The sequence below is a fragment of the Hetaerina americana genome, unplaced genomic scaffold, assembly GCF_022747635.1.
Source record: "Hetaerina americana unplaced genomic scaffold, ioHetAmer1.1.p SCAF_216, whole genome shotgun sequence".
Classification (NCBI taxonomy): Eukaryota; Metazoa; Arthropoda; class Insecta; order Odonata; family Calopterygidae; genus Hetaerina; species Hetaerina americana.
The window spans coordinates 80,070-105,110 of record NW_027286782.1 but is presented as its reverse complement, the minus strand read 5'-3'; the positions used below and the strand labels follow the sequence as shown (position 1 = coordinate 105,110).

Below are 25,041 nucleotides of genomic sequence, written 5' to 3'. Positions count from 1 at the left end.
ATTGCTAAAATAGTTGACTCGAGAGTGGTGGAAATTGCCAACGGCCATACCACGCTGAATACACCGGTTCTCGTCCGATCACCGAAGTTAAGCAGCATCGGGCCCGGATAGTACTTGGATGGGTGACCGCCTGGGAACACCGGGTGCCGTTGGCTTTCAATATTTTTTTTCCGAAACGAACGTATTTTGAGGCATTCTCTGATGTTTTAAATTTTTTTCAAACAATTTATTTTGCAATGCCAGACATTGCATGCGTGATTTTGAATTGGTATGTTCCCTTTTGACACCATTCCATTTCATCTAGATGCGACCAGCTCTCTTGGGGCAATGCATTGGTGCTGTAGTAACCCGTATCTCTTCCACATTTATCCAAAGTTCGTTTTGAGATGGCAAATTACCTCCGTCTCCCGCCATCATATAGTATGGTCGTGGACGGCCCGATGTATGCAAGCCGTGGGCAAGAAAATAGACGTCGTGTCGCGTCGTTGCAAGTGTTTGCGGGCTTGATATTGCTAAAATAGTTGACTCGAGAGTGGTGGAAATTGCCAACGGCCGTGAGGACGTGTCTGTGTTCCGGTTCTGTGTGTGCGTTTCCCCGGCGTTCGAGGCTTCGATCGCCGGGAGGGGTGAAACTCGCTGCCTCCCCTAGTGCTTGTGGCGGAGAAGTTTTTTTTGTGGTGGAGTTTTCCCCTTTTTTCTTTATCAGGCCTGTTTAGGGCTTGAGGTGCGTGATTGGTTCTTTTCTTTCCTTGTTAAGGTAGTAAATTAGAATGCCTTACGATAGGAAGGCCACGCTAATTATAAGTCTCAATGACTTAAAAGAAAGCGCTACGGCCCTAGAGGTCCATCGATTCATCGGTGTCGAGCTCGGGCTAAAATTGGAAGATTTGGTGGCTATTCAGTTTGGAATTACTAGGAAAACAGTTTATGTTAAGGTGATAAATGAAGAATTAGTGGAAAAAATTTTGCGGTCGAAAGGGGGGCCCATCGACTTTCCTTCAGAAGCCGATAAGCGGGGAACGGCGACCTTGGAGTCGGCCTCTAGCAGGGCAACCTTTGTTAAGGTGGTCTCACTCCCGCCTGAAGTCCCCAGATTTGAGGTGGAAATGGCCCTCGGAAAATACGGCAAGGTGGTCTCCCACACGGACAACCAGTGGATTGGGCAGGGTCTGTACAAAATCAGTACAGGTACCCGAACAGTCAAGATGTACATTAAGAGCCCCATACCATCATATATCCCTATCGCCGGGTTTAGAGCTGTAATACACTACGACGGGCAAAAGCAAACCTGTTCCAGGTGTGGGAGTGAGGAGCACCTTAGAGTCAAATGCACAATGATGAAGACGAGTACGGCTTATGCGGATGCATTGCGGGGAAAGAAGTCAAACACGGAGGAGGAAATTCCGCTGGTGCCAATTCCGGAGGAAGATAATGGTACTGATGCAATCGGGGAGAATACAGGGGCAGAGGATTCTTTAGAAGGTGAAAAGCGGCGAGGAACTACGCGAGCCCCCCCGACCAGCGAAGATGATGACTCGGGCAGTGACGGACCGGCAGAGGCCAACGGAATCGGGCGTAAGCGGAGGAAGGGGTCAAGGAACAGGGGGCGGGGTAAAAGGATTTCGACTTCCGTTACCCTTAGCAATTTAATGGAGGCCACCGGCGCGGAAGGGGAAGCTTGCAACGGGGAACGAGGGGAGAGGGGGAACAGCGAGGCCGGGACTAAGGAGATGGACATTCAGGAGGAGGGGCGAGAAGGAAGTGTGGAAATGCTGGCAGACAAGCTGAGCAATAAAAAAATGGAATGGTTGGTGGGGCATAGTGAATCGGAGCCGGGTCGGGGGAGAGAGAGTGGGGGCAGCCGGGCCTCCGTTGACGCCCCGGGAGGGGAAGTGGCCCCGGGGCTGATTGGCGCGGTGGCGTCGAATGGGGGGGTGGTGGCGGTTTTGGCGGGCGGGACCAGGCAGAAAGAAGGTGAAATGGCAGTGGACCACGGTCTGCAGGGGGCGGAGGCTGAAGCGAGCGGTGACTTCACAGTGGTCGACCGGCGGGCCAGGAGGGTAAAGGAAATCGGAAAGAAGAAAGAGGTGTTGCGCGGCAGCGTCACTGCGGGTGAGCATGGAGAAGAGGCTCGGGGCAGCGCCAGTGAGAGCAGTGTTGCGGACGACCTTGAGGAGAGCACCAGCCGATTCTGGAGGGGGTGCAAAAAGGTGGCGGCGGAGCAAAAGCGGACAAAATGGCCTAGCGGCGACTGCGGCAGTGCTGGACCACGTCCGGCATTGGAGGACTGGGCCGAAAAGTTTGCGTATGTTAAAGAAGGTAAATTTAAAATCACGAATAGGGAATCGAATAATTTGGAAACGGAAAAGCCGCTTTCACCTAAAGCAAATATATAGATTGGAATACCTCCCTACCGAATATCCTTTGAACACCGAAATGGACACAAAACTAAAAATAGGCACGCTAAATGTGTGTGGGATCAGAAGCAAGGAAAGGATAGAAAGAGTTTTTGACCTTTTTCAAAAAGAAGGTCTGGACATCCTTTTGTTGCAAGAGGTCACGGGAAGCGCATATTGGGACTCAGGGCCTGCGCAGATATATATGAATACTATAGAACAGGAAAGAGGCACCGCCATATTGTTAAAAAAAAGCATTATCCCACAAAAGATTACAATGTTACCATCTGGGAGGGCGATGGCCATGTACGTACTCGGAATAAAGATAATCAATGTGTACGGCCCGGCCGGCACTAGGAAATTACAGGAAAGGAGGGAATTCTACACGAGGGACCTCCTCCCCCTTTTGAACGGGTTTCAAGGAATGGCACTCCTAGGCGGGGATTTTAATGCAATAATAGACGAAAAAGACAGCCAAAATAACCGAGAAGGATCAGGGAAATACCCAATATGCGGCCCCCTTAAAGCAATTATAAATAACCTCAGGGCAGTTGACGTAGTAAAACTATCCAACGGCAATGACATCCTCCCGTACACCATTTACAGGGAAAACTGGGCAACCCGGCAGGACCGTTTCTATGCATCCCTCGACATGAAGACCCGTATATCGTCCTATTCGGTGCTTCCAGTAACATGCTCCGATCACTGCGCGGTCCTGATCTCCGTCAAAGGATCCCCGAACAGAACGGGGCCAAAGGCAAGGGCAAAGGAATGGAGGTTGAATACTGAGCTGTTTCACGAACAAGACACCAAAGAAATACTGAGGGAGAACATCCAACTGTGGGTAAAAAAGTGGAGTGGAATGGACCCAATTAAAAGATGGGAGATGACGAAAGTCCATATTAGAAGGCTCTTTGCACATTTGCAAAGAATAAGAGCGGAAGAAACAAGAGAAACCATGCTCTTTTATAGGGAAGCGCTCCAAGAAAGTTTAAAATCTAGGAATAAGGGAAGGAGCAACTGGGAAGAAACTAAAGAACTGAAGAGGAAAATTTTTAGTATTGAACAGCAAAGGGCAAAAATACAATCTTGGCAAAAAAGCAAACTATCCCTGCCAGAGGAAGAGGCCTCTGTTTATTACCTGGGGAGAAGATTAAAGGAGTGCAGAAATAATATATTAAACAACGGAATATTTAATGAAAACGGAAGTAGAATAGAGGAGGAAAGTGAAATGATAGACCATGTATACAACCACTTTGTGGCTCTCCTGTCAGGAAATAACACCACACGAAAGGGTAAGTCACCAGACTCCACGCCACTCCCGACACTCCCAGTGGAAATGGCAGAGAGAATGGCGGAAATATACACGAGAGAGGAGTGTGAGGACGCCCTGAGATGGCTCCCCAAGGGGAGGTCTCCTGGTCCCGACGGAATTCCTTACGAATTCTATGAAGAATTTTGGAAAGATCTGAAAGATATACTGATTCCAGCATTTGAGTCCATTTTCAAAAAAAATATTCTCGCCAAGACCCAAAGTGAGGGAAAAATAGTACTCGTACCGAAAAAGAAAGAACCGAGAGTAATAAATGACTACAGACCTATCACACTCCTGAATGCCGATTATAAAATAATGGCGAAAATCGTGAAAACTAGGCTGAGTGAAGGCCTAGCGACGATAATCGGCCCTGACGAACACATAGTAGGGCAGGGAAAAAATATAATATCAGCACTGACGACCATCAGGGACGTGATAGCGAGCCACGATCATAGGCGGGACGAAGGTCTCAAACTAATAGCGGTTGATCTGGACAAGGCATTTGATAGAGTGGAAGTCTATCACGTACTTGACACCTTGAAAGAGATGGGCTTCCCGGAAATATTCTTGGAAAATATTAAAATGTTCACGAAAAACATCAGTTCAAGAGTAAAATTGAGCGCGGGGGTAGAAACAAGGCCGTTTCCTGTAACAAGATCCATTAGACAAGGATGTCCACTATCAATGATTCTCTTTTCAGTAACACTGGAGCCCCTATTACACCGTCTCCGCAGGATTCTGAAAGGTATCCCTGTGGGGAACGAAAAAATAACCGCGGTAGCGTACGCGGACGATATAACGATCTTCGCCAAAGACCAAACGGAGGTTGACATAATCGAGAAATCGCTAAAAGAATATGAAAACGAAAGCGGGCAAAAGGTGAATGTGGAAAAAACGAAGGCCATGCTAATAAAAGACGTCGACTTCACTGGTACTGGTAAATGGAAAGAGGTAACTTCAGTAGACATCCTCGGAATACCATGGAGAAGAACGTTGACGGACACAACTATCGCAGCATGGGAAAAGACAACGTCAACGATCAAAGGAACTATTGCACAATTGAGAGATAGAAACCTCAATATTTACCAGAAAGTCCTTGCGATCAATGCATTAATATATTCCAAGGCCTGGTTCACTGCACAAATCCTTCCGTTGCCAGATAAAAATGGGGCCGTAATGACCAAAATAGCAATGCAATATCTGTGGAGTGGGCAACTGCTAAGGGTGGCAAAGAGCCAGACCTGTCTCCCCAAGGGCAAAGGAGGCCTAGGGATGATTGATGTGCGGGACAAGGCCATTGCCCTCTACGCAAAAACAGTAATTAACACCTTAACTGGCGACTGTCAACAGTCAAAACATCTATTAAAGGTGGCATTGGATGCACCTAGGCAAGATAGAATTATGACAAAAACTATCAGGACAGTTAAAGACATAGTAGAAAAGATGTCGAGAGAAACGAGAGCAACCACAAAGTCCATCTACAGAATACTGAGAAACGACGACTATTGTCAAATCAATATAGAAAAACACATCGTATCAGTAAACTGGAAGAGAGTCTGGAGAAATATCAACAAAAACAGCATGAACTTAAGGACAAAGAGCGCCTTTTTTCTATTTGCTAACTACATAGTAACAACCCAACAAATCAAAAAAAACCTAAAGCTGTCCGGGAACAACGAATGCGAACACTGCGATGCAGCCGACACGCAAGACCACAGGGTGTTTGAATGCAACATATCAAGACAAAGATGGGGCCTAATAAAAAAAGCTTTTAGAGTATTCAATACATTCGGAGAAAAGAATATAGGTAATAGGAATATAATGCTAATGGACTTCAACCTCTTCCCCAGCGGAAAAATGGAAATTATGTGCTGGCTAATAGGACAACATCTACTGACGGTAAACAAGTGGGTGGAAATAGATATGGGAACTTGGTGGGAGAACGTTAAAAAAGAAAGTAAGAACTTAGAAAAACGGCTACAACCATATTGGAAAATAGTAGAACAACTGGTCACAGAAGAAGGCACGGTGGAAAGTCCGGGGTAAAAAAAGAGGGAATGTTATTGAAGTAATGTATCGACGTATATGGGAAGTAATATAATACTCATAAATGTACCAAACAAAAAAAAAAAAAAATTTTAAATGTAAATATAATGTCCTAAAGTAAATGTAATAAATATACCCATATATGTGTATTTATAAATAAATAGGAATAAAGTTTTACTGCTTACCAAAGCCTAGTTTGGGCAGTTAAGATTTTGAACTGCTTTCAAAGGATGTAACTGCCTGTGTGCCATTGTAACATTTTGATGTAAAATGTAAAAAACTATTATTTTCCATTATTTAAAAAAAAAAAAACAATTAATGTATTATTCTATTGACTGTAAAGCACACAACCATGTAATGCAATGTTGGGGCTAGTGCCCTAGAAATAAAGTTATAAAAAAAAATACCACGCTGAATTCACCGGTTCTCGTCCGATCACCGAAGTTAAGCAGCATCGGGCCCGGATAGTACTTGGATGGGTGACCGCCTGGGAACACCGGGTGCCGTTGGCTTTCAATATTTTTTTTCCGAAACGAACGTATTTTGAGGCATTCTCTGATGTTTTTAATTTTTTTCAAATAATTTATTTTGCAATGCCAGACATTGCATGCGTGATTTTGAATTGGTATGTTCCCTTTTGACACCATTCCATTTCATCTAGATGCGACCAGCTCTCTTGGGGCAATGCATTGGTGCTGTAGTAACCCGTATCTCTTCCACATTTATCCAAAGTTCGTTTTGAGATGGCAAATTACCTCCGTCTCCCGCCATCATATAGTATGGTCGTGGACGGCCCGATGTATGCAAGCCGTGGGCAAGAAAATAGACGTCGTGTCGCGTCGTTGCAAGTGTTTGCGGGCTTGATATTGCTAAAATAGTTGACTCGAGAGTGGTGGAAATTGCCAACGGCCATACCACGCTGAATACACCGGTTCTCGTCCGATCACCGAAGTTAAGCAGCATCGGGCCCGGATAGTACTTGGATGGGTGACCGCCTGGGAACACCGGGTGCCGTTGGCTTTCAATATTTTTTTTCCGAAACGAACGTATTTTGAGGCATTCTCTGATGTTTTTAATTTTTTTCAAATAATTTATTTTGCAATGCCAGACATTGCATGCGTGATTTTGAATTGGTATGTTCCCTTTTGACACCATTCCATTTCATCTAGATGCGACCAGCTCTCTTGGGGCAATGCATTGGTGCTGTAGTAACCCGTATCTCTTCCACATTTATCCAAAGTTCGTTTTGAGATGGCAAATTACCTCCGTCTCCCGCCATCATATAGTATGGTCGTGGACGGCCCGATGTATGCAAGCCGTGGGCAAGAAAATAGACGTCGTGTCGCGTCGTTGCAAGTGTTTGCGGGCTTGATATTGCTAAAATAGTTGACTCGAGAGTGGTGGAAATTGCCAACGGCCATACCACGCTGAATACACCGGTTCTCGTCCGATCACCGAAGTTAAGCAGCATCGGGCCCGGATAGTACTTGGATGGGTGACCGCCTGGGAACACCGGGTGCCGTTGGCTTTCAATATTTTTTTTCCGAAACGAACGTATTTTGAGGCATTCTCTGATGTTTTTAATTTTTTTCAAATAATTTATTTTGCAATGCCAGACATTGCATGCGTGATTTTGAATTGGTATGTTCCCTTTTGACACCATTCCATTTCATCTAGATGCGACCAGCTCTCTTGGGGCAATGCATTGGTGCTGTAGTAACCCGTATCTCTTCCACATTTATCCAAAGTTCGTTTTGAGATGGCAAATTACCTCCGTCTCCCGCCATCATATAGTATGGTCGTGGACGGCCCGATGTATGCAAGCCGTGGGCAAGAAAATAGACGTCGTGTCGCGTCGTTGCAAGTGTTTGCGGGCTTGATATTGCTAAAATAGTTGACTCGAGAGTGGTGGAAATTGCCAACGGCCATACCACGCTGAATACACCGGTTCTCGTCCGATCACCGAAGTTAAGCAGCATCGGGCCCGGATAGTACTTGGATGGGTGACCGCCTGGGAACACCGGGTGCCGTTGGCTTTCAATATTTTTTTTCCGAAACGAACGTATTTTGAGGCATTCTCTGATGTTTTTAATTTTTTTCAAATAATTTATTTTGCAATGCCAGACATTGCATGCGTGATTTTGAATTGGTATGTTCCCTTTTGACACCATTCCATTTCATCTAGATGCGACCAGCTCTCTTGGGGCAATGCATTGGTGCTGTAGTAACCCGTATCTCTTCCACATTTATCCAAAGTTCGTTTTGAGATGGCAAATTACCTCCGTCTCCCGCCATCATATAGTATGGTCGTGGACGGCCCGATGTATGCAAGCCGTGGGCAAGAAAATAGACGTCGTGTCGCGTCGTTGCAAGTGTTTGCGGGCTTGATATTGCTAAAATAGTTGACTCGAGAGTGGTGGAAATTGCCAACGGCCATACCACGCTGAATACACCGGTTCTCGTCCGATCACCGAAGTTAAGCAGCATCGGGCCCGGATAGTACTTGGATGGGTGACCGCCTGGGAACACCGGGTGCCGTTGGCTTTCAATATTTTTTTTCCGAAACGAACGTATTTTGAGGCATTCTCTGATGTTTTTAATTTTTTTCAAATAATTTATTTTGCAATGCCAGACATTGCATGCGTGATTTTGAATTGGTATGTTCCCTTTTGACACCATTCCATTTCATCTAGATGCGACCAGCTCTCTTGGGGCAATGCATTGGTGCTGTAGTAACCCGTATCTCTTCCACATTTATCCAAAGTTCGTTTTGAGATGGCAAATTACCTCCGTCTCCCGCCATCATATAGTATGGTCGTGGACGGCCCGATGTATGCAAGCCGTGGGCAAGAAAATAGACGTCGTGTCGCGTCGTTGCAAGTGTTTGCGGGCTTGATATTGCTAAAATAGTTGACTCGAGAGTGGTGGAAATTGCCAACGGCCATACCACGCTGAATACACCGGTTCTCGTCCGATCACCGAAGTTAAGCAGCATCGGGCCCGGATAGTACTTGGATGGGTGACCGCCTGGGAACACCGGGTGCCGTTGGCTTTCAATATTTTTTTTCCGAAACGAACGTATTTTGAGGCATTCTCTGATGTTTTTAATTTTTTTCAAATAATTTATTTTGCAATGCCAGACATTGCATGCGTGATTTTGAATTGGTATGTTCCCTTTTGACACCATTCCATTTCATCTAGATGCGACCAGCTCTCTTGGGGCAATGCATTGGTGCTGTAGTAACCCGTATCTCTTCCACATTTATCCAAAGTTCGTTTTGAGATGGCAAATTACCTCCGTCTCCCGCCATCATATAGTATGGTCGTGGACGGCCCGATGTATGCAAGCCGTGGGCAAGAAAATAGACGTCGTGTCGCGTCGTTGCAAGTGTTTGCGGGCTTGATATTGCTAAAATAGTTGACTCGAGAGTGGTGGAAATTGCCAACGGCCATACCACGCTGAATACACCGGTTCTCGTCCGATCACCGAAGTTAAGCAGCATCGGGCCCGGATAGTACTTGGATGGGTGACCGCCTGGGAACACCGGGTGCCGTTGGCTTTCAATATTTTTTTTCCGAAACGAACGTATTTTGAGGCATTCTCTGATGTTTTTAATTTTTTTCAAATAATTTATTTTGCAATGCCAGACATTGCATGCGTGATTTTGAATTGGTATGTTCCCTTTTGACACCATTCCATTTCATCTAGATGCGACCAGCTCTCTTGGGGCAATGCATTGGTGCTGTAGTAACCCGTATCTCTTCCACATTTATCCAAAGTTCGTTTTGAGATGGCAAATTACCTCCGTCTCCCGCCATCATATAGTATGGTCGTGGACGGCCCGATGTATGCAAGCCGTGGGCAAGAAAATAGACGTCGTGTCGCGTCGTTGCAAGGGTTTGCGGGCTTGATATTGCTAAAATAGTTGACTCGAGAGTGGTGGAAATTGCCAACGGCCATACCACGCTGAATACACCGGTTCTCGTCCGATCACCGAAGTTAAGCAGCATCGGGCCCGGATAGTACTTGGATGGGTGACCGCCTGGGAACACCGGGTGCCGTTGGCTTTCAATATTTTTTTTCCGAAACGAACGTATTTTGAGGCATTCTCTGATGTTTTTAATTTTTTTCAAATAATTTATTTTGCAATGCCAGACATTGCATGCGTGATTTTGAATTGGTATGTTCCCTTTTGACACCATTCCATTTCATCTAGATGCGACCAGCTCTCTTGGGGCAATGCATTGGTGCTGTAGTAACCCGTATCTCTTCCACATTTATCCAAAGTTCGTTTTGAGATGGCAAATTACCTCCGTCTCCCGCCATCATATAGTATGGTCGTGGACGGCCCGATGTATGCAAGCCGTGGGCAAGAAAATAGACGTCGTGTCGCGTCGTTGCAAGTGTTTGCGGGCTTGATATTGCTAAAATAGTTGACTCGAGAGTGGTGGAAATTGCCAACGGCCATACCACGCTGAATACACCGGTTCTCGTCCGATCACCGAAGTTAAGCAGCATCGGGCCCGGATAGTACTTGGATGGGTGACCGCCTGGGAACACCGGGTGCCGTTGGCTTTCAATATTTTTTTTCCGAAACGAACGTATTTTGAGGCATTCTCTGATGTTTTAAATTTTTTTCAAATAATTTATTTTGCAATGCCAGACATTGCATGCGTGATTTTGAATTGGTATGTTCCCTTTTGACACCATTCCATTTCATCTAGATGCGACCAGCTCTCTTGGGGCAATGCATTGGTGCTGTAGTAACCCGTATCTCTTCCACATTTATCCAAAGTTCGTTTTGAGATGGCAAATTACCTCCGTCTCCCGCCATCATATAGTATGGTCGTGGACGGCCCGATGTATGCAAGCCGTGGGCAAGAAAATAGACGTCGTGTCGCGTCGTTGCAAGTGTTTGCGGGCTTGATATTGCTAAAATAGTTGACTCGAGAGTGGTGGAAATTGCCAACGGCCATACCACGCTGAATACACCGGTTCTCGTCCGATCACCGAAGTTAAGCAGCATCGGGCCCGGATAGTACTTGGATGGGTGACCGCCTGGGAACACCGGGTGCCGTTGGCTTTCAATATTTTTTTTCCGAAACGAACGTATTTTGAGGCATTCTCTGATGTTTTTAATTTTTTTCAAATAATTTATTTTGCAATGCCAGACATTGCATGCGTGATTTTGAATTGGTATGTTCCCTTTTGACACCATTCCATTTCATCTAGATGCGACCAGCTCTCTTGGGGCAATGCATTGGTGCTGTAGTAACCCGTATCTCTTCCACATTTATCCAAAGTTCGTTTTGAGATGGCAAATTACCTCCGTCTCCCGCCATCATATAGTATGGTCGTGGACGGCCCGATGTATGCAAGCCGTGGGCAAGAAAATAGACGTCGTGTCGCGTCGTTGCAAGTGTTTGCGGGCTTGATATTGCTAAAATAGTTGACTCGAGAGTGGTGGAAATTGCCAACGGCCATACCACGCTGAATACACCGGTTCTCGTCCGATCACCGAAGTTAAGCAGCATCGGGCCCGGATAGTACTTGGATGGGTGACCGCCTGGGAACACCGGGTGCCGTTGGCTTTCAATATTTTTTTTCCGAAACGAACGTATTTTGAGGCATTCTCTGATGTTTTTAATTTTTTTCAAATAATTTATTTTGCAATGCCAGACATTGCATGCGTGATTTTAAATTGGTATGTTCCCTTTTGACACCATTCCATTTCATCTAGATGCGACCAGCGTCTTGGGGCAATGCATTGGTGCTGTAGTAACCCGTATCTCTTCCACATTTATCCAAAGTTCGTTTTGAGATGGCAAATTACCTCCGTCTCCCGCCATCATATAGTATGGTCGTGGACGGCCCGATGTATGCAAGCCGTGGGCAAGAAAATAGACGTCGTGTCGCGTCGTTGCAAGTGTTTGCGGGCTTGATATTGCTAAAATAGTTGACTCGAGAGTGGTGGAAATTGCCAACGGCCATACCACTCTGAATACACCGGTTCTCGTCCGATCACCGAAGTTAAGCAGCATCGGGCCCGGATAGTACTTGGATGGGTGACCGCCTGGGAACACCGGGTGCCGTTGGCTTTCAATATTTTTTTTCCGAAACGAACGTATTTTGAGGCATTCTCTGATGTTTTTAATTTTTTTCAAATAATTTATTTTGCAATGCCAGACATTGCATGCGTGATTTTGAATTGGTATGTTCCCTTTTGACACCATTCCATTTCATCTAGATGCGACCAGCTCTCTTGGGGCAATGCATTGGTGCTGTAGTAACCCGTATCTCTTCCACATTTATCCAAAGTTCGTTTTGAGATGGCAAATTACCTCCGTCTCCCGCCATCATATAGTATGGTCGTGGACGGCCCGATGTATGCAAGCCGTGGGCAAGAAAATAGACGTCGTGTCGCGTCGTTGCAAGTGTTTGCGGGCTTGATATTGCTAAAATAGTTGACTCGAGAGTGGTGGAAATTGCCAACGGCCATACCACGCTGAATACACCGGTTCTCGTCCGATCACCGAAGTTAAGCAGCATCGGGCCCGGATAGTACTTGGATGGGTGACCGCCTGGGAACACCGGGTGCCGTTGGCTTTCAATATTTTTTTTCCGAAACGAACGTATTTTGAGGCATTCTCTGATGTTTTTAATTTTTTTCAAATAATTTATTTTGCAATGCCAGACATTGCATGCGTGATTTTGAATTGGTATGTTCCCTTTTGACACCATTCCATTTCATCTAGATGCGACCAGCTCTCTTGGGGCAATGCATTGGTGCTGTAGTAACCCGTATCTCTTCCACATTTATCCAAAGTTCGTTTTGAGATGGCAAATTACCTCCGTCTCCCGCCATCATATAGTATGGTCGTGGACGGCCCGATGTATGCAAGCCGTGGGCAAGAAAATAGACGTCGTGTCGCGTCGTTGCAAGTGTTTGCGGGCTTGATATTGCTAAAATAGTTGACTCGAGAGTGGTGGAAATTGCCAACGGCCATACCACGCTGAATACACCGGTTCTCGTCCGATCACCGAAGTTAAGCAGCATCGGGCCCGGATAGTACTTGGATGGGTGACCGCCTGGGAACACCGGGTGCCGTTGGCTTTCAATATTTTTTTTCCGAAACGAACGTATTTTGAGGCATTCTCTGATGTTTTAAATTTTTTTCAAATAATTTATTTTGCAATGCCAGACATTGCATGCGTGATTTTGAATTGGTATGTTCCCTTTTGACACCATTCCATTTCATCTAGATGCGACCAGCTCTCTTGGGGCAATGCATTGGTGCTGTAGTAACCCGTATCTCTTCCACATTTATCCAAAGTTCGTTTTGAGATGGCAAATTACCTCCGTCTCCCGCCATCATATAGTATGGTCGTGGACGGCCCGATGTATGCAAGCCGTGGGCAAGAAAATAGACGTCGTGTCGCGTCGTTGCAAGTGTTTGCGGGCTTGATATTGCTAAAATAGTTGACTCGAGAGTGGTGGAAATTGCCAACGGCCATACCACGCTGAATACACCGGTTCTCGTCCGATCACCGAAGTTAAGCAGCATCGGGCCCGGATAGTACTTGGATGGGTGACCGCCTGGGAACACCGGGTGCCGTTGGCTTTCAATATTTTTTTTCCGAAACGAACGTATTTTGAGGCATTCTCTGATGTTTTTAATTTTTTTCAAATAATTTATTTTGCAATGCCCGACATTGCATGCGTGATTTTGAATTGGTATGTTCCCTTTTGACACCATTCCATTTCATCTAGATGCGACCAGCTCTCTTGGGGCAATGCATTGGTGCTGTAGTAACCCGTATCTCTTCCACATTTATCCAAAGTTCGTTTTGAGATGGCAAATTACCTCCGTCTCCCGCCATCATATAGTATGGTCGTGGACGGCCCGATGTATGCAAGCCGTGGGCAAGAAAATAGACGTCGTGTCGCGTCGTTGCAAGTGTTTGCGGGCTTGATATTGCTAAAATAGTTGACTCGAGAGTGGTGGAAATTGCCAACGGCCATACCACGCTGAATACACCGGTTCTCGTCCGATCACCGAAGTTAAGCAGCATCGGGCCCGGATAGTACTTGGATGGGTGACCGCCTGGGAACACCGGGTGCCGTTGGCTTTCAATATTTTTTTTCCGAAACGAACGTATTTTGAGGCATTCTCTGATGTTTTTAATTTTTTTCAAATAATTTATTTTGCAATGCCAGACATTGCATGCGTGATTTTGAATTGGTATGTTCCCTTTTGACACCATTCCATTTCATCTAGATGCGACCAGCTCTCTTGGGGCAATGCATTGGTGCTGTAGTAACCCGTATCTCTTCCACATTTATCCAAAGTTCGTTTTGAGATGGCAAATTACCTCCGTCTCCCGCCATCATATAGTATGGTCGTGGACGGCCCGATGTATGCAAGCCGTGGGCAAGAAAATAGACGTCGTGTCGCGTCGTTGCAAGTGTTTGCGGGCTTGATATTGCTAAAATAGTTGACTCGAGAGTGGTGGAAATTGCCAACGGCCATACCACGCTGAATACACCGGTTCTCGTCCGATCACCGAAGTTAAGCAGCATCGGGCCCGGATAGTACTTGGATGGGTGACCGCCTGGGAACACCGGGTGCCGTTGGCTTTCAATATTTTTTTTCCGAAACGAACGTATTTTGAGGCATTCTCTGATGTTTTTAATTTTTTTCAAATAATTTATTTTGCAATGCCAGACATTGCATGCGTGATTTTGAATTGGTATGTTCCCTTTTGACACCATTCCATTTCATCTAGATGCGACCAGCTCTCTTGGGGCAATGCATTGGTGCTGTAGTAACCCGTATCTCTTCCACATTTATCCAAAGTTCGTTTTGAGATGGCAAATTACCTCCGTCTCCCGCCATCATATAGTATGGTCGTGGACGGCCCGATGTATGCAAGCCGTGGGCAAGAAAATAGACGTCGTGTCGCGTCGTTGCAAGTGTTTGCGGGCTTGATATTGCTAAAATAGTTGACTCGAGAGTGGTGGAAATTGCCAACGGCCATACCACGCTGAATACACCGGTTCTCGTCCGATCACCGAAGTTAAGCAGCATCGGGCCCGGATAGTACTTGCATGGGTGACCGCCTGGGAACACCGGGTGCCGTTGGCTTTCAATATTTTTTTTCCGAAACGAACGTATTTTGAGGCATTCTCTGATGTTTTAAATTTTTTTCAAATAATTTATTTTGCAATGCCAGACATTGCATGCGTGATTTTGAATTGGTATGTTCCCTTTTGACACCATTCCATTTCATCTAGATGCGACCAGCTCTCTTGGGGCAATGCATTGGTGCTGTAGTAACCCGTATCTCTTCCACATTTATCCAAAGTTCGTTTTGAGATGGCAAATTACCTCCGTCTCCCGCCATCATATAGTATGGTCGTGGACGGCCCGATGTATGCAAGCCGTGGGCAAGAAAATAGACGTCTTGTCGCGTCGTTGCAAGTGTTTGCGGGCTTGATATTGCTAAAATAGTTGACTCGAGAGTGGTGGAAATTGCCAACGGCCATACCACGCTGAATACACCGGTTCTCGTCCGATCACCGAAGTTAAGCAGCATCGGGCCCGGATAGTACTTGGATGGGTGACCGCCTGGGAACACCGGGTGCCGTTGGCTTTCAATATTTTTTTTCCGAAACGAACGTATTTTGAGGCATTCTCTGATGTTTTTAATTTTTTTCAAATAATTTATTTTGCAATGCCAGACATTGCATGCGTGATTTTGAATTGGTATGTTCCCTTTTGACACCATTCCATTTCATCTAGATGCGACCAGCTCTCTTGGGGCAATGCATTGGTGCTGTAGTAACCCGTATCTCTTCCACATTTATCCAAAGTTCGTTTTGAGATGGCAAATTACCTCCGTCTCCCGCCATCATATAGTATGGTCGTGGACGGCCCGATGTATGCAAGCCGTGGGCAAGAAAATAGACGTCGTGTCGCGTCGTTGCAAGTGTTTGCGGGCTTGATATTGCTAAAATAGTTGACTCGAGAGTGGTGGAAAATGCCAACGGCCATACCACGCTGAATACACCGGTTCTCGTCCGATCACCGAAGTTAAGCAGCATCGGGACCGGATAGTACTTGGATGGGTGACCGCCTGGGAACACCGGGTGCCGTTGGCTTTCAATATTTTTTTTCCGAAACGAACGTATTTTGAGGCATTCTCTGATGTTTTAAATTTTTTTCAAATAATTTATTTTGCAATGCCAGACATTGCATGCGTGATTTTGAATTGGTATGTTCCCTTTTGACACCATTCCATTTCATCTAGATGCGACCAGCTCTCTTGGGGCAATGCATTGGTGCTGTAGTAACCCGTATCTCTTCCACATTTATCCAAAGTTCGTTTTGAGATGGCAAATTACCTCCGTCTCCCGCCATCATATAGTATGGTCGTGGACGGCCCGATGTATGCAAGCCGTGGGCAAGAAAATAGACGTCTTGTCGCGTCGTTGCAAGTGTTTGCGGGCTTGATATTGCTAAAATAGTTGACTCGAGAGTGGTGGAAATTGCCAACGGCCGCAAGAAAATAGACGTCGTGTCGCGTCGTTGCAAGTGTTTGCGGGCTTGATATTGCTAAAATAGTTGACTCGAGAGTGGTGGAAAATGCCAACGGCCATACCACGCTGAATACACCGGTTCTCGTCCGATCACCGAAGTTAAGCAGCATCGGGCCCGGATAGTACTTGGATGGGTGACCGCCTGGGAACACCGGGTGCCGTTGGCTTTCAATATTTTTTTTCCGAAACGAACGTATTTTGAGGCATTCTCTGATGTTTTAAATTTTTTTCAAATAATTTATTTTGCAATGCCAGACATTGCATGCGTGATTTTGAATTGGTATGTTCCCTTTTGACACCATTCCATTTCATCTAGATGCGACCAGCTCTCTTGGGGCAATGCATTGGTGCTGTAGTAACCCGTATCTCTTCCACATTTATCCAAAGTTCGTTTTGAGATGGCAAATTACCTCCGTCTCCCGCCATCATATAGTATGGTCGTGGACGGCCCGATGTATGCAAGCCGTGGGCAAGAAAATAGACGTCGTGTCGCGTCGTTGCAAGTGTTTGCGGGCTTGATATTGCTAAAATAGTTGACTCGAGAGTGGTGGAAAATGCCAACGGCCATACCACGCTGAATACACCGGTTCTCGTCCGATCACCGAAGTTAAGCAGCATCGGGCCCGGATAGTACTTGGATGGGTGACCGCCTGGGAACACCGGGTGCCGTTGGCTTTCAATATTTTTTTTCCGAAACGAACGTATTTTGAGGCATTCTCTGATGTTTTTAATTTTTTTCAAATAATTTATTTTGCAATGCCAGACATTGCATGCGTGATTTTGAATTGGTATGTTCCCTTTTGACACCATTCCATTTCATCTAGATGCGACCAGCTCTCTTGGGGCAATGCATTGGTGCTGTAGTAACCCGTATCTCTTCCACATTTATCCAAAGTTCGTTTTGAGATGGCAAATTACCTCCGTCTCCCGCCATCATATAGTATGGTCGTGGACGGCCCGATGTATGCAAGCCGTGGGCAAGAAAATAGACGTCGTGTCGCGTCGTTGCAAGTGTTTGCGGGCTTGATATTGCTAAAATAGTTGACTCGAGAGTGGTGGAAATTGCCAACGGCCATACCACGCTGAATACACCGGTTCTCGTCCGATCACCGAAGTTAAGCAGCATCGGGCCCGGATAGTACTTGGATGGGTGACCGCCTGGGAACACCGGGTGCCGTTGGCTTTCAATATTTTTTTTCCGAAACGAACGTATTTTGAGGCATTCTCTGATGTTTTTAATTTTTTTCAAATAATTTATTTTGCAATGCCAGACATTGCATGCGTGATTTTGAATTGGTATGTTCCCTTTTGACACCATTCCATTTCATCTAGATGCGACCAGCTCTCTTGGGGCAATGCATTGGTGCTGTAGTAACCCGTATCTCTTCCACATTTATCCAAAGTTCGTTTTGAGATGGCAAATTACCTCCGTCTCCCGCCATCATATAGTATGGTCGTGGACGGCCCGATGTATGCAAGCCGTGGGCAAGAAAATAGACGTCGTGTCGCGTCGTTGCAAGTGTTTGCGGGCTTGATATTGCTAAAATAGTTGACTCGAGAGTGGTGGAAATTGCCAACGGCCATACCACGCTGAATACACCGGTTCTCGTCCGATCACCGAAGTTAAGCAGCATCGGGCCCGGATAGTACTTGGATGGGTGACCGCCTGGGAACACCGGGTGCCGTTGGCTTTCAATATTTTTTTTCCGAAACGAACGTATTTTGAGGCATTCTCTGATGTTTTTAATTTTTTTCAAATAATTTATTTTGCAATGCCAGACATTGCATGCGTGATTTTGAATTGGTATGTTCCCTTTTGACACCATTCCATTTCATCTAGATGCGACCAGCTCTCTTGGGGCAATGCATTGGTGCTGTAGTAACCCGTATCTCTTCCACATTTATCCAAAGTTCGTTTTGAGATGGCAAATTACCTCCGTCTCCCGCCATCATATAGTATGGTCGTGGACGGCCCGATGTATGCAAGCCGTGGGCAAGAAAATAGACGTCGTGTCGCGTCGTTGCAAGTGTTTGCGGGCTTGATATTGCTAAAATAGTTGACTCGAGAGTGGTGGAAATTGCCAACGGCCATACCACGCTGAATACACCGGTTCTCGTCCGATCACCGAAGTTAAGCAGCATCGGGCCCGGATAGTACTTGGATGGGTGACCGCCTGGGAACACCGGGTGCCGTTGGCTTTCAATATTTTTTTTCCGAAACGAACGTATTTTGAGGCATTCTCTGATGTTTTAAATTTTTTTCAAATAATTTATTTTGCAATGCCAGACATTGCATGCGTGATTTTGAATTGGTATGTTCCCTTTTGACACCATTCCATTTCATCTAGATGCGACCAGCTCTCTTGGGGCAATGCATTGGTGCTGTAGTAACCCGTATCTCTTCCACATTTATCCAAAGTTCGTTTTGAGATGGCAAATTACCTCCGTCTCCCGCCATCATATAGTATGGTCGTGGACGGCCCGATGTATGCAAGCCGTGGGCAAGAAAATAGACGTCGTGTCGCGTCGTTGCAAGTGTTTGCGGGCTTGATATTGCTAAAATAGTTGACTCGAGAGTGGTGGAAAATGCCAACGGCCATACCACGCTGAATACACCGGTTCTCGTCCGATCACCGAAGTTAAGCAGCATCGGGCCCGGATAGTACTTGGATGGGTGACCGCCTGGGAACACCGGGTGCCGTTGGCTTTCAATATTTTTTTTCCGAAACGAACGTATTTTGAGGCATTCTCTGATGTTTTAAATTTTTTTCAAATAATTTATTTTGCAATGCCAGACATTGCATGCGTGATTTTGAATTGGTATGTTCCCTTTTGACACCATTCCATTTCATCTAGATGCGACCAGCTCTCTTGGGGCAATGCATTGGTGCTGTAGTAACCCGTATCTCTTCCACATTTATCCAAAGTTCGTTTTGAGATGGCAAATTACCTCCGTCTCCCGCCATCATATAGTATGGTCGTGGACGGCCCGATGTATGCAAGCCGTGGGCAAGAAAATAGACGTCGTGTCGCGTCGTTGCAAGTGTTTGCGGGCTTGATATTGCTAAAATAGTTGACTCGAGAGTGGTGGAAATTGCCAACGGCCATACCACGCTGAATACACCGGTTCTCGTCCGATCACCGAAGTTAAGCAGCATCGGGCCCGGATAGTACTTGGATGGGTGACCGCCTGGGAACACCGGGTGCCGTTGGCTTTCAATATTTTTTTTCCGAAACGAACGTATTTTGAGGCATTCTCTGATGTTTTTAATTTTTTTCAAATAATTTATTTTGCAATGCCAGACATTGCATGCGTGATTTTGAATTGGTATGTTCCCTTTTGACACCATTCCATTTCATCTAGATGCGACCAGCTCTCTTGGGGCAATGCATTGGTGCTGTAGTAACCCGTATCTCTTCCACATTTATCCAAAGTTCGTTTTGAGATGGCAAATTACCTCCGTCTCCCGCCATCATATAGTATGGTCGTGGACGGCCCGATGTATGCAAGCCGTGGGCAAGAAAATAGACGTCGTGTCGCGTCGTTGCAAGTGTTTGCGGGCTTGATATTGCTAAAATAGTTGACTCGAGAGTGGTGGAAATTGCCAACGGCCATACCACGCTGAATACACCGGTTCTCGTCCGATCACCGAAGTTAAGCAGCATCGGGCCCGGATAGTACTTGGATGGGTGACCGCCTGGGAACACCGGGTGCCGTTGGCTTTCAATATTTTTTTCCGAAACGAACGTATTTTGAGGCATTCTCTGATGTTTTTAATTTTTTTCAAATAATTTATTTTGCAATGCCCGACATTGCATGCGTGATTTTGAATTGGTATGTTCCCTTTTGACACCATTCCATTTCATCTAGATGCGACCAGCTCTCTTGGGGCAATGCATTGGTGCTGTAGTAACCCGTATCTCTTCCACATTTATCCAAAGTTCGTTTTGAGATGGCAAATTACCTCCGTCTCCCGCCATCATATAGTATGGTCGTGGACGGCCCGATGTATGCAAGCCGTGGGCAAGAAAATAGACGTCGTGTCGCGTCGTTGCAAGTGTTTGCGGGCTTGATATTGCTAAAATAGTTGACTCGAGAGTGGTGGAAATTGCCAACGGCCATACCACGCTGAATACACCGGTTCTCGTCCGATCACCGAAGTTAAGCAGCATCGGGCCCGGATAGTACTTGGATGGGTGACCGCCTGGGAACACCGGGTGCCGTTGGCTTTCAATATTTTTTTTCCGAAACGAACGTATTTTGAGGCATTCTCTGATGTTTTTAATTTTTTTCAAATAATTTATTTTGCAATGCCAGACATTGCATGCGTGATTTTGAATTGGTATGTTCCCTTTTGACACCATTCCATTTCATCTAGATGCGACCAGCTCTCTTGGGGCAATGCATTGGTGCTGTAGTAACCCGTATCTCTTCCACATTTATCCAAAGTTCGTTTTGAGATGGCAAATTACCTCCGTCTCCCGCCATCATATAGTATGGTCGTGGACGGCCCGATGTATGCAAGCCGTGGGCAAGAAAATAGACGTCGTGTCGCGTCGTTGCAAGTGTTTGCGGGCTTGATATTGCTAAAATAGTTGACTCGAGAGTGGTGGAAATTGCCAACGGCCATACCACGCTGAATACACCGGTTCTCGTCCGATCACCGAAGTTAAGCAGCATCGGGCCCGGATAGTACTTGGATGGGTGACCGCCTGGGAACACCGGGTGCCGTTGGCTTTCAATATTTTTTTTCCGAAACGAACGTATTTTGAGGCATTCTCTGATGTTTTTAATTTTTTTCAAATAATTTATTTTGCAATGCCAGACATTGCATGCGTGATTTTGAATTGGTATGTTCCCTTTTGACACCATTCCATTTCATCTAGATGCGACCAGCTCTCTTGGGGCAATGCATTGGTGCTGTAGTAACCCGTATCTCTTCCACATTTATCCAAAGTTCGTTTTGAGATGGCAAATTACCTCCGTCTCCCGCCATCATATAGTATGGTCGTGGACGGCCCGATGTATGCAAGCCGTGGGCAAGAAAATAGACGTCGTGTCGCGTCGTTGCAAGTGTTTGCGGGCTTGATATTGCTAAAATAGTTGACTCGAGAGTGGTGGAAATTGCCAACGGCCATACCACGCTGAATACACCGGTTCTCGTCCGATCACCGAAGTTAAGCAGCATCGGGCCCGGATAGTACTTGCATGGGTGACCGCCTGGGAACACCGGGTGCCGTTGGCTTTCAATATTTTTTTTCCGAAACGAACGTATTTTGAGGCATTCTCTGATGTTTTAAATTTTTTTCAAATAATTTATTTTGCAATGCCAGACATTGCATGCGTGATTTTGAATTGGTATGTTCCCTTTTGACACCATTCCATTTCATCTAGATGCGACCAGCTCTCTTGGGGCAATGCATTGGTGCTGTAGTAACCCGTATCTCTTCCACATTTATCCAAAGTTCGTTTTGAGATGGCAAATTACCTCCGTCTCCCGCCATCATATAGTATGGTCGTGGACGGCCCGATGTATGCAAGCCGTGGGCAAGAAAATAGACGTCTTGTCGCGTCGTTGCAAGTGTTTGCGGGCTTGATATTGCTAAAATAGTTGACTCGAGAGTGGTGGAAATTGCCAACGGCCATACCACGCTGAATACACCGGTTCTCGTCCGATCACCGAAGTTAAGCAGCATCGGGCCCGGATAGTACTTGGATGGGTGACCGCCTGGGAACACCGGGTGCCGTTGGCTTTCAATATTTTTTTTCCGAAACGAACGTATTTTGAGGCATTCTCTGATGTTTTTAATTTTTTTCAAATAATTTATTTTGCAATGCCAGACATTGCATGCGTGATTTTGAATTGGTATGTTCCCTTTTGACACCATTCCATTTCATCTAGATGCGACCAGCTCTCTTGGGGCAATGCATTGGTGCTGTAGTAACCCGTATCTCTTCCACATTTATCCAAAGTTCGTTTTGAGATGGCAAATTACCTCCGTCTCCCGCCATCATATAGTATGGTCGTGGACGGCCCGATGTATGCAAGCCGTGGGCAAGAAAATAGACGTCGTGTCGCGTCGTTGCAAGTGTTTGCGGGCTTGATATTGCTAAAATAGTTGACTCGAGAGTGGTGGAAAATGCCAACGGCCATACCACGCTGAATACACCGGTTCTCGTCCGATCACCGAAGTTAAGCAGCATCGGGACCGGATAGTACTTGGATGGGTGACCGCCTGGGAACACCGGGTGCCGTTGGCTTTCAATATTTTTTTTCCGAAACGAACGTATTTTGAGGCATTCTCTGATGTTTTAAATTTTTTTCAAATAATTTATTTTGCAATGCCAGACATTGCATGCGTGATTTTGAATTGGTATGTTCCCTTTTGACACCATTCCATTTCATCTAGATGCGACCAGCTCTCTTGGGGCAATGCATTGGTGCTGTAGTAACCCGTATCTCTTCCACATTTATCCAAAGTTCGTTTTGAGATGGCAAATTACCTCCGTCTCCCGCCATCATATAGTATGGTCGTGGACGGCCCGATGTATGCAAGCCGTGGGCAAGAAAATAGACGTCTTGTCGCGTCGTTGCAAGTGTTTGCGGGCTTGATATTGCTAAAATAGTTGACTCGAGAGTGGTGGAAATTGCCAACGGCCGCAAGAAAATAGACGTCGTGTCGCGTCGTTGCAAGTGTTTGCGGGCTTGATATTGCTAAAATAGTTGACTCGAGAGTGGTGGAAAATGCCAACGGCCATACCACGCTGAATACACCGGTTCTCGTCCGATCACCGAAGTTAAGCAGCATCGGGCCCGGATAGTACTTGGATGGGTGACCGCCTGGGAACACCGGGTGCCGTTGGCTTTCAATATTTTTTTTCCGAAACGAACGTATTTTGAGGCATTCTCTGATGTTTTAAATTTTTTTCAAATAATTTATTTTGCAATGCCAGACATTGCATGCGTGATTTTGAATTGGTATGTTCCCTTTTGACACCATTCCATTTCATCTAGATGCGACCAGCTCTCTTGGGGCAATGCATTGGTGCTGTAGTAACCCGTATCTCTTCCACATTTATCCAAAGTTCGTTTTGAGATGGCAAATTACCTCCGTCTCCCGCCATCATATAGTATGGTCGTGGACGGCCCGATGTATGCAAGCCGTGGGCAAGAAAATAGACGTCGTGTCGCGTCGTTGCAAGTGTTTGCGGGCTTGATATTGCTAAAATAGTTGACTCGAGAGTGGTGGAAAATGCCAACGGCCATACCACGCTGAATACACCGGTTCTCGTCCGATCACCGAAGTTAAGCAGCATCGGGCCCGGATAGTACTTGGATGGGTGACCGCCTGGGAACACCGGGTGCCGTTGGCTTTCAATATTTTTTTTCCGAAACGAACGTATTTTGAGGCATTCTCTGATGTTTTTAATTTTTTTCAAATAATTTATTTTGCAATGCCAGACATTGCATGCGTGATTTTGAATTGGTATGTTCCCTTTTGACACCATTCCATTTCATCTAGATGCGACCAGCTCTCTTGGGGCAATGCATTGGTGCTGTAGTAACCCGTATCTCTTCCACATTTATCCAAAGTTCGTTTTGAGATGGCAAATTACCTCCGTCTCCCGCCATCATATAGTATGGTCGTGGACGGCCCGATGTATGCAAGCCGTGGGCAAGAAAATAGACGTCGTGTCGCGTCGTTGCAAATGTTTGCGGGCTTGATATTGCTAAAATAGTTGACTCGAGAGTGGTGGAAATTGCCAACGGCCATACCACGCTGAATACACCGGTTCTCGTCCGATCACCGAAGTTAAGCAGCATCGGGCCCGGATAGTACTTGGATGGGTGACCGCCTGGGAACACCGGGTGCCGTTGGCTTTCAATATTTTTTTTCCGAAACGAACGTATTTTGAGGCATTCTCTGATGTTTTTAATTTTTTTCAAATAATTTATTTTGCAATGCCAGACATTGCATGCGTGATTTTGAATTGGTATGTTCCCTTTTGACACCATTCCATTTCATCTAGATGCGACCAGCTCTCTTGGGGCAATGCATTGGTGCTGTAGTAACCCGTATCTCTTCCACATTTATCCAAAGTTCGTTTTGAGATGGCAAATTACCTCCGTCTCCCGCCATCATATAGTATGGTCGTGGACGGCCCGATGTATGCAAGCCGTGGGCAAGAAAATAGACGTCGTGTCGCGTCGTTGCAAGTGTTTGCGGGCTTGATATTGCTAAAATAGTTGACTCGAGAGTGGTGGAAATTGCCAACGGCCATACCACGCTGAATACACCGGTTCTCGTCCGATCACCGAAGTTAAGCAGCATCGGGCCCGGATAGTACTTGGATGGGTGACCGCCTGGGAACACCGGGTGCCGTTGGCTTTCAATATTTTTTTTCCGAAACGAACGTATTTTGAGGCATTCTCTGATGTTTTTAATTTTTTTCAAATAATTTATTTTGCAATGCCAGACATTGCATGCGTGATTTTGAATTGGTATGTTCCCTTTTGACACCATTCCATTTCATCTAGATGCGACCAGCTCTCTTGGGGCAATGCATTGGTGCTGTAGTAACCCGTATCTCTTCCACATTTATCCAAAGTTCGTTTTGAGATGGCAAATTACCTCCGTCTCCCGCCATCATATAGTATGGTCGTGGACGGCCCGATGTATG

The 25,041-nt window shown here is 45.9% G+C and overlaps 37 non-coding genes and 1 pseudogene across 37 annotated transcripts; all 38 read left to right on the top strand.

The window, feature by feature from the left end:
* The first annotated feature begins 36 nt into the window (after positions 1–36).
* On the top strand, positions 37–155 carry LOC139688832 (5S ribosomal RNA). The gene has a single exon (XR_011700903.1). It is a non-coding gene; the product is annotated as a 5S ribosomal RNA (ribosomal RNA).
* Positions 156–6,160: 6,005 nt separating this feature from the next.
* LOC139688737 (5S ribosomal RNA) lies at positions 6,161–6,259 on the top strand (annotated as a pseudogene).
* A 399-nt stretch (positions 6,260–6,658) lies between these two features.
* Positions 6,659–6,777, top strand: LOC139688831 (5S ribosomal RNA). Its single transcript, XR_011700902.1, has one exon. It is a non-coding gene; the product is annotated as a 5S ribosomal RNA (ribosomal RNA).
* Positions 6,778–7,166: 389 nt separating this feature from the next.
* On the top strand, positions 7,167–7,285 carry LOC139688830 (5S ribosomal RNA). Its single transcript, XR_011700901.1, has one exon. It is a non-coding gene; the product is annotated as a 5S ribosomal RNA (ribosomal RNA).
* Positions 7,286–7,674: 389 nt separating this feature from the next.
* On the top strand, positions 7,675–7,793 carry LOC139688829 (5S ribosomal RNA). The gene has a single exon (XR_011700900.1). It is a non-coding gene; the product is annotated as a 5S ribosomal RNA (ribosomal RNA).
* Positions 7,794–8,182: 389 nt separating this feature from the next.
* Positions 8,183–8,301, top strand: LOC139688828 (5S ribosomal RNA). Its single transcript, XR_011700899.1, has one exon. It is a non-coding gene; the product is annotated as a 5S ribosomal RNA (ribosomal RNA).
* Positions 8,302–8,690: 389 nt separating this feature from the next.
* On the top strand, positions 8,691–8,809 carry LOC139688826 (5S ribosomal RNA). The gene has a single exon (XR_011700898.1). It is a non-coding gene; the product is annotated as a 5S ribosomal RNA (ribosomal RNA).
* Positions 8,810–9,198: 389 nt separating this feature from the next.
* LOC139688825 (5S ribosomal RNA) lies at positions 9,199–9,317 on the top strand. The gene has a single exon (XR_011700897.1). It is a non-coding gene; the product is annotated as a 5S ribosomal RNA (ribosomal RNA).
* Positions 9,318–9,706: 389 nt separating this feature from the next.
* LOC139688823 (5S ribosomal RNA) lies at positions 9,707–9,825 on the top strand. The gene has a single exon (XR_011700895.1). It is a non-coding gene; the product is annotated as a 5S ribosomal RNA (ribosomal RNA).
* A 389-nt stretch (positions 9,826–10,214) lies between these two features.
* Positions 10,215–10,333, top strand: LOC139688822 (5S ribosomal RNA). Its single transcript, XR_011700894.1, has one exon. It is a non-coding gene; the product is annotated as a 5S ribosomal RNA (ribosomal RNA).
* A 389-nt stretch (positions 10,334–10,722) lies between these two features.
* Positions 10,723–10,841, top strand: LOC139688821 (5S ribosomal RNA). The gene has a single exon (XR_011700893.1). It is a non-coding gene; the product is annotated as a 5S ribosomal RNA (ribosomal RNA).
* Positions 10,842–11,230: 389 nt separating this feature from the next.
* Positions 11,231–11,349, top strand: LOC139688820 (5S ribosomal RNA). The gene has a single exon (XR_011700892.1). It is a non-coding gene; the product is annotated as a 5S ribosomal RNA (ribosomal RNA).
* Positions 11,350–11,737: 388 nt separating this feature from the next.
* LOC139689227 (5S ribosomal RNA) lies at positions 11,738–11,856 on the top strand. The gene has a single exon (XR_011701281.1). It is a non-coding gene; the product is annotated as a 5S ribosomal RNA (ribosomal RNA).
* A 389-nt stretch (positions 11,857–12,245) lies between these two features.
* LOC139688819 (5S ribosomal RNA) lies at positions 12,246–12,364 on the top strand. Its single transcript, XR_011700891.1, has one exon. It is a non-coding gene; the product is annotated as a 5S ribosomal RNA (ribosomal RNA).
* Positions 12,365–12,753: 389 nt separating this feature from the next.
* LOC139688818 (5S ribosomal RNA) lies at positions 12,754–12,872 on the top strand. Its single transcript, XR_011700890.1, has one exon. It is a non-coding gene; the product is annotated as a 5S ribosomal RNA (ribosomal RNA).
* A 389-nt stretch (positions 12,873–13,261) lies between these two features.
* On the top strand, positions 13,262–13,380 carry LOC139688817 (5S ribosomal RNA). The gene has a single exon (XR_011700889.1). It is a non-coding gene; the product is annotated as a 5S ribosomal RNA (ribosomal RNA).
* A 389-nt stretch (positions 13,381–13,769) lies between these two features.
* On the top strand, positions 13,770–13,888 carry LOC139688816 (5S ribosomal RNA). Its single transcript, XR_011700888.1, has one exon. It is a non-coding gene; the product is annotated as a 5S ribosomal RNA (ribosomal RNA).
* A 389-nt stretch (positions 13,889–14,277) lies between these two features.
* On the top strand, positions 14,278–14,396 carry LOC139688815 (5S ribosomal RNA). The gene has a single exon (XR_011700887.1). It is a non-coding gene; the product is annotated as a 5S ribosomal RNA (ribosomal RNA).
* A 389-nt stretch (positions 14,397–14,785) lies between these two features.
* Positions 14,786–14,904, top strand: LOC139689196 (5S ribosomal RNA). The gene has a single exon (XR_011701252.1). It is a non-coding gene; the product is annotated as a 5S ribosomal RNA (ribosomal RNA).
* A 389-nt stretch (positions 14,905–15,293) lies between these two features.
* LOC139688814 (5S ribosomal RNA) lies at positions 15,294–15,412 on the top strand. The gene has a single exon (XR_011700886.1). It is a non-coding gene; the product is annotated as a 5S ribosomal RNA (ribosomal RNA).
* Positions 15,413–15,801: 389 nt separating this feature from the next.
* LOC139689258 (5S ribosomal RNA) lies at positions 15,802–15,920 on the top strand. Its single transcript, XR_011701311.1, has one exon. It is a non-coding gene; the product is annotated as a 5S ribosomal RNA (ribosomal RNA).
* Positions 15,921–16,406: 486 nt separating this feature from the next.
* Positions 16,407–16,525, top strand: LOC139688812 (5S ribosomal RNA). Its single transcript, XR_011700884.1, has one exon. It is a non-coding gene; the product is annotated as a 5S ribosomal RNA (ribosomal RNA).
* Positions 16,526–16,914: 389 nt separating this feature from the next.
* On the top strand, positions 16,915–17,033 carry LOC139688810 (5S ribosomal RNA). The gene has a single exon (XR_011700883.1). It is a non-coding gene; the product is annotated as a 5S ribosomal RNA (ribosomal RNA).
* A 389-nt stretch (positions 17,034–17,422) lies between these two features.
* LOC139688809 (5S ribosomal RNA) lies at positions 17,423–17,541 on the top strand. Its single transcript, XR_011700882.1, has one exon. It is a non-coding gene; the product is annotated as a 5S ribosomal RNA (ribosomal RNA).
* Positions 17,542–17,930: 389 nt separating this feature from the next.
* On the top strand, positions 17,931–18,049 carry LOC139688808 (5S ribosomal RNA). The gene has a single exon (XR_011700881.1). It is a non-coding gene; the product is annotated as a 5S ribosomal RNA (ribosomal RNA).
* Positions 18,050–18,438: 389 nt separating this feature from the next.
* Positions 18,439–18,557, top strand: LOC139688807 (5S ribosomal RNA). The gene has a single exon (XR_011700880.1). It is a non-coding gene; the product is annotated as a 5S ribosomal RNA (ribosomal RNA).
* Positions 18,558–18,946: 389 nt separating this feature from the next.
* LOC139688806 (5S ribosomal RNA) lies at positions 18,947–19,065 on the top strand. Its single transcript, XR_011700879.1, has one exon. It is a non-coding gene; the product is annotated as a 5S ribosomal RNA (ribosomal RNA).
* Positions 19,066–19,454: 389 nt separating this feature from the next.
* On the top strand, positions 19,455–19,573 carry LOC139688805 (5S ribosomal RNA). The gene has a single exon (XR_011700878.1). It is a non-coding gene; the product is annotated as a 5S ribosomal RNA (ribosomal RNA).
* Positions 19,574–19,962: 389 nt separating this feature from the next.
* On the top strand, positions 19,963–20,081 carry LOC139688804 (5S ribosomal RNA). Its single transcript, XR_011700877.1, has one exon. It is a non-coding gene; the product is annotated as a 5S ribosomal RNA (ribosomal RNA).
* A 388-nt stretch (positions 20,082–20,469) lies between these two features.
* LOC139688803 (5S ribosomal RNA) lies at positions 20,470–20,588 on the top strand. Its single transcript, XR_011700876.1, has one exon. It is a non-coding gene; the product is annotated as a 5S ribosomal RNA (ribosomal RNA).
* A 389-nt stretch (positions 20,589–20,977) lies between these two features.
* LOC139688802 (5S ribosomal RNA) lies at positions 20,978–21,096 on the top strand. The gene has a single exon (XR_011700875.1). It is a non-coding gene; the product is annotated as a 5S ribosomal RNA (ribosomal RNA).
* Positions 21,097–21,485: 389 nt separating this feature from the next.
* On the top strand, positions 21,486–21,604 carry LOC139689194 (5S ribosomal RNA). The gene has a single exon (XR_011701250.1). It is a non-coding gene; the product is annotated as a 5S ribosomal RNA (ribosomal RNA).
* A 389-nt stretch (positions 21,605–21,993) lies between these two features.
* Positions 21,994–22,112, top strand: LOC139688800 (5S ribosomal RNA). The gene has a single exon (XR_011700873.1). It is a non-coding gene; the product is annotated as a 5S ribosomal RNA (ribosomal RNA).
* A 389-nt stretch (positions 22,113–22,501) lies between these two features.
* On the top strand, positions 22,502–22,620 carry LOC139689257 (5S ribosomal RNA). The gene has a single exon (XR_011701310.1). It is a non-coding gene; the product is annotated as a 5S ribosomal RNA (ribosomal RNA).
* Positions 22,621–23,106: 486 nt separating this feature from the next.
* LOC139688799 (5S ribosomal RNA) lies at positions 23,107–23,225 on the top strand. Its single transcript, XR_011700872.1, has one exon. It is a non-coding gene; the product is annotated as a 5S ribosomal RNA (ribosomal RNA).
* A 389-nt stretch (positions 23,226–23,614) lies between these two features.
* LOC139688798 (5S ribosomal RNA) lies at positions 23,615–23,733 on the top strand. Its single transcript, XR_011700871.1, has one exon. It is a non-coding gene; the product is annotated as a 5S ribosomal RNA (ribosomal RNA).
* Positions 23,734–24,122: 389 nt separating this feature from the next.
* On the top strand, positions 24,123–24,241 carry LOC139688797 (5S ribosomal RNA). The gene has a single exon (XR_011700870.1). It is a non-coding gene; the product is annotated as a 5S ribosomal RNA (ribosomal RNA).
* Positions 24,242–24,630: 389 nt separating this feature from the next.
* On the top strand, positions 24,631–24,749 carry LOC139688796 (5S ribosomal RNA). The gene has a single exon (XR_011700869.1). It is a non-coding gene; the product is annotated as a 5S ribosomal RNA (ribosomal RNA).
* Positions 24,750–25,041: the final 292 nt, after the last annotated feature.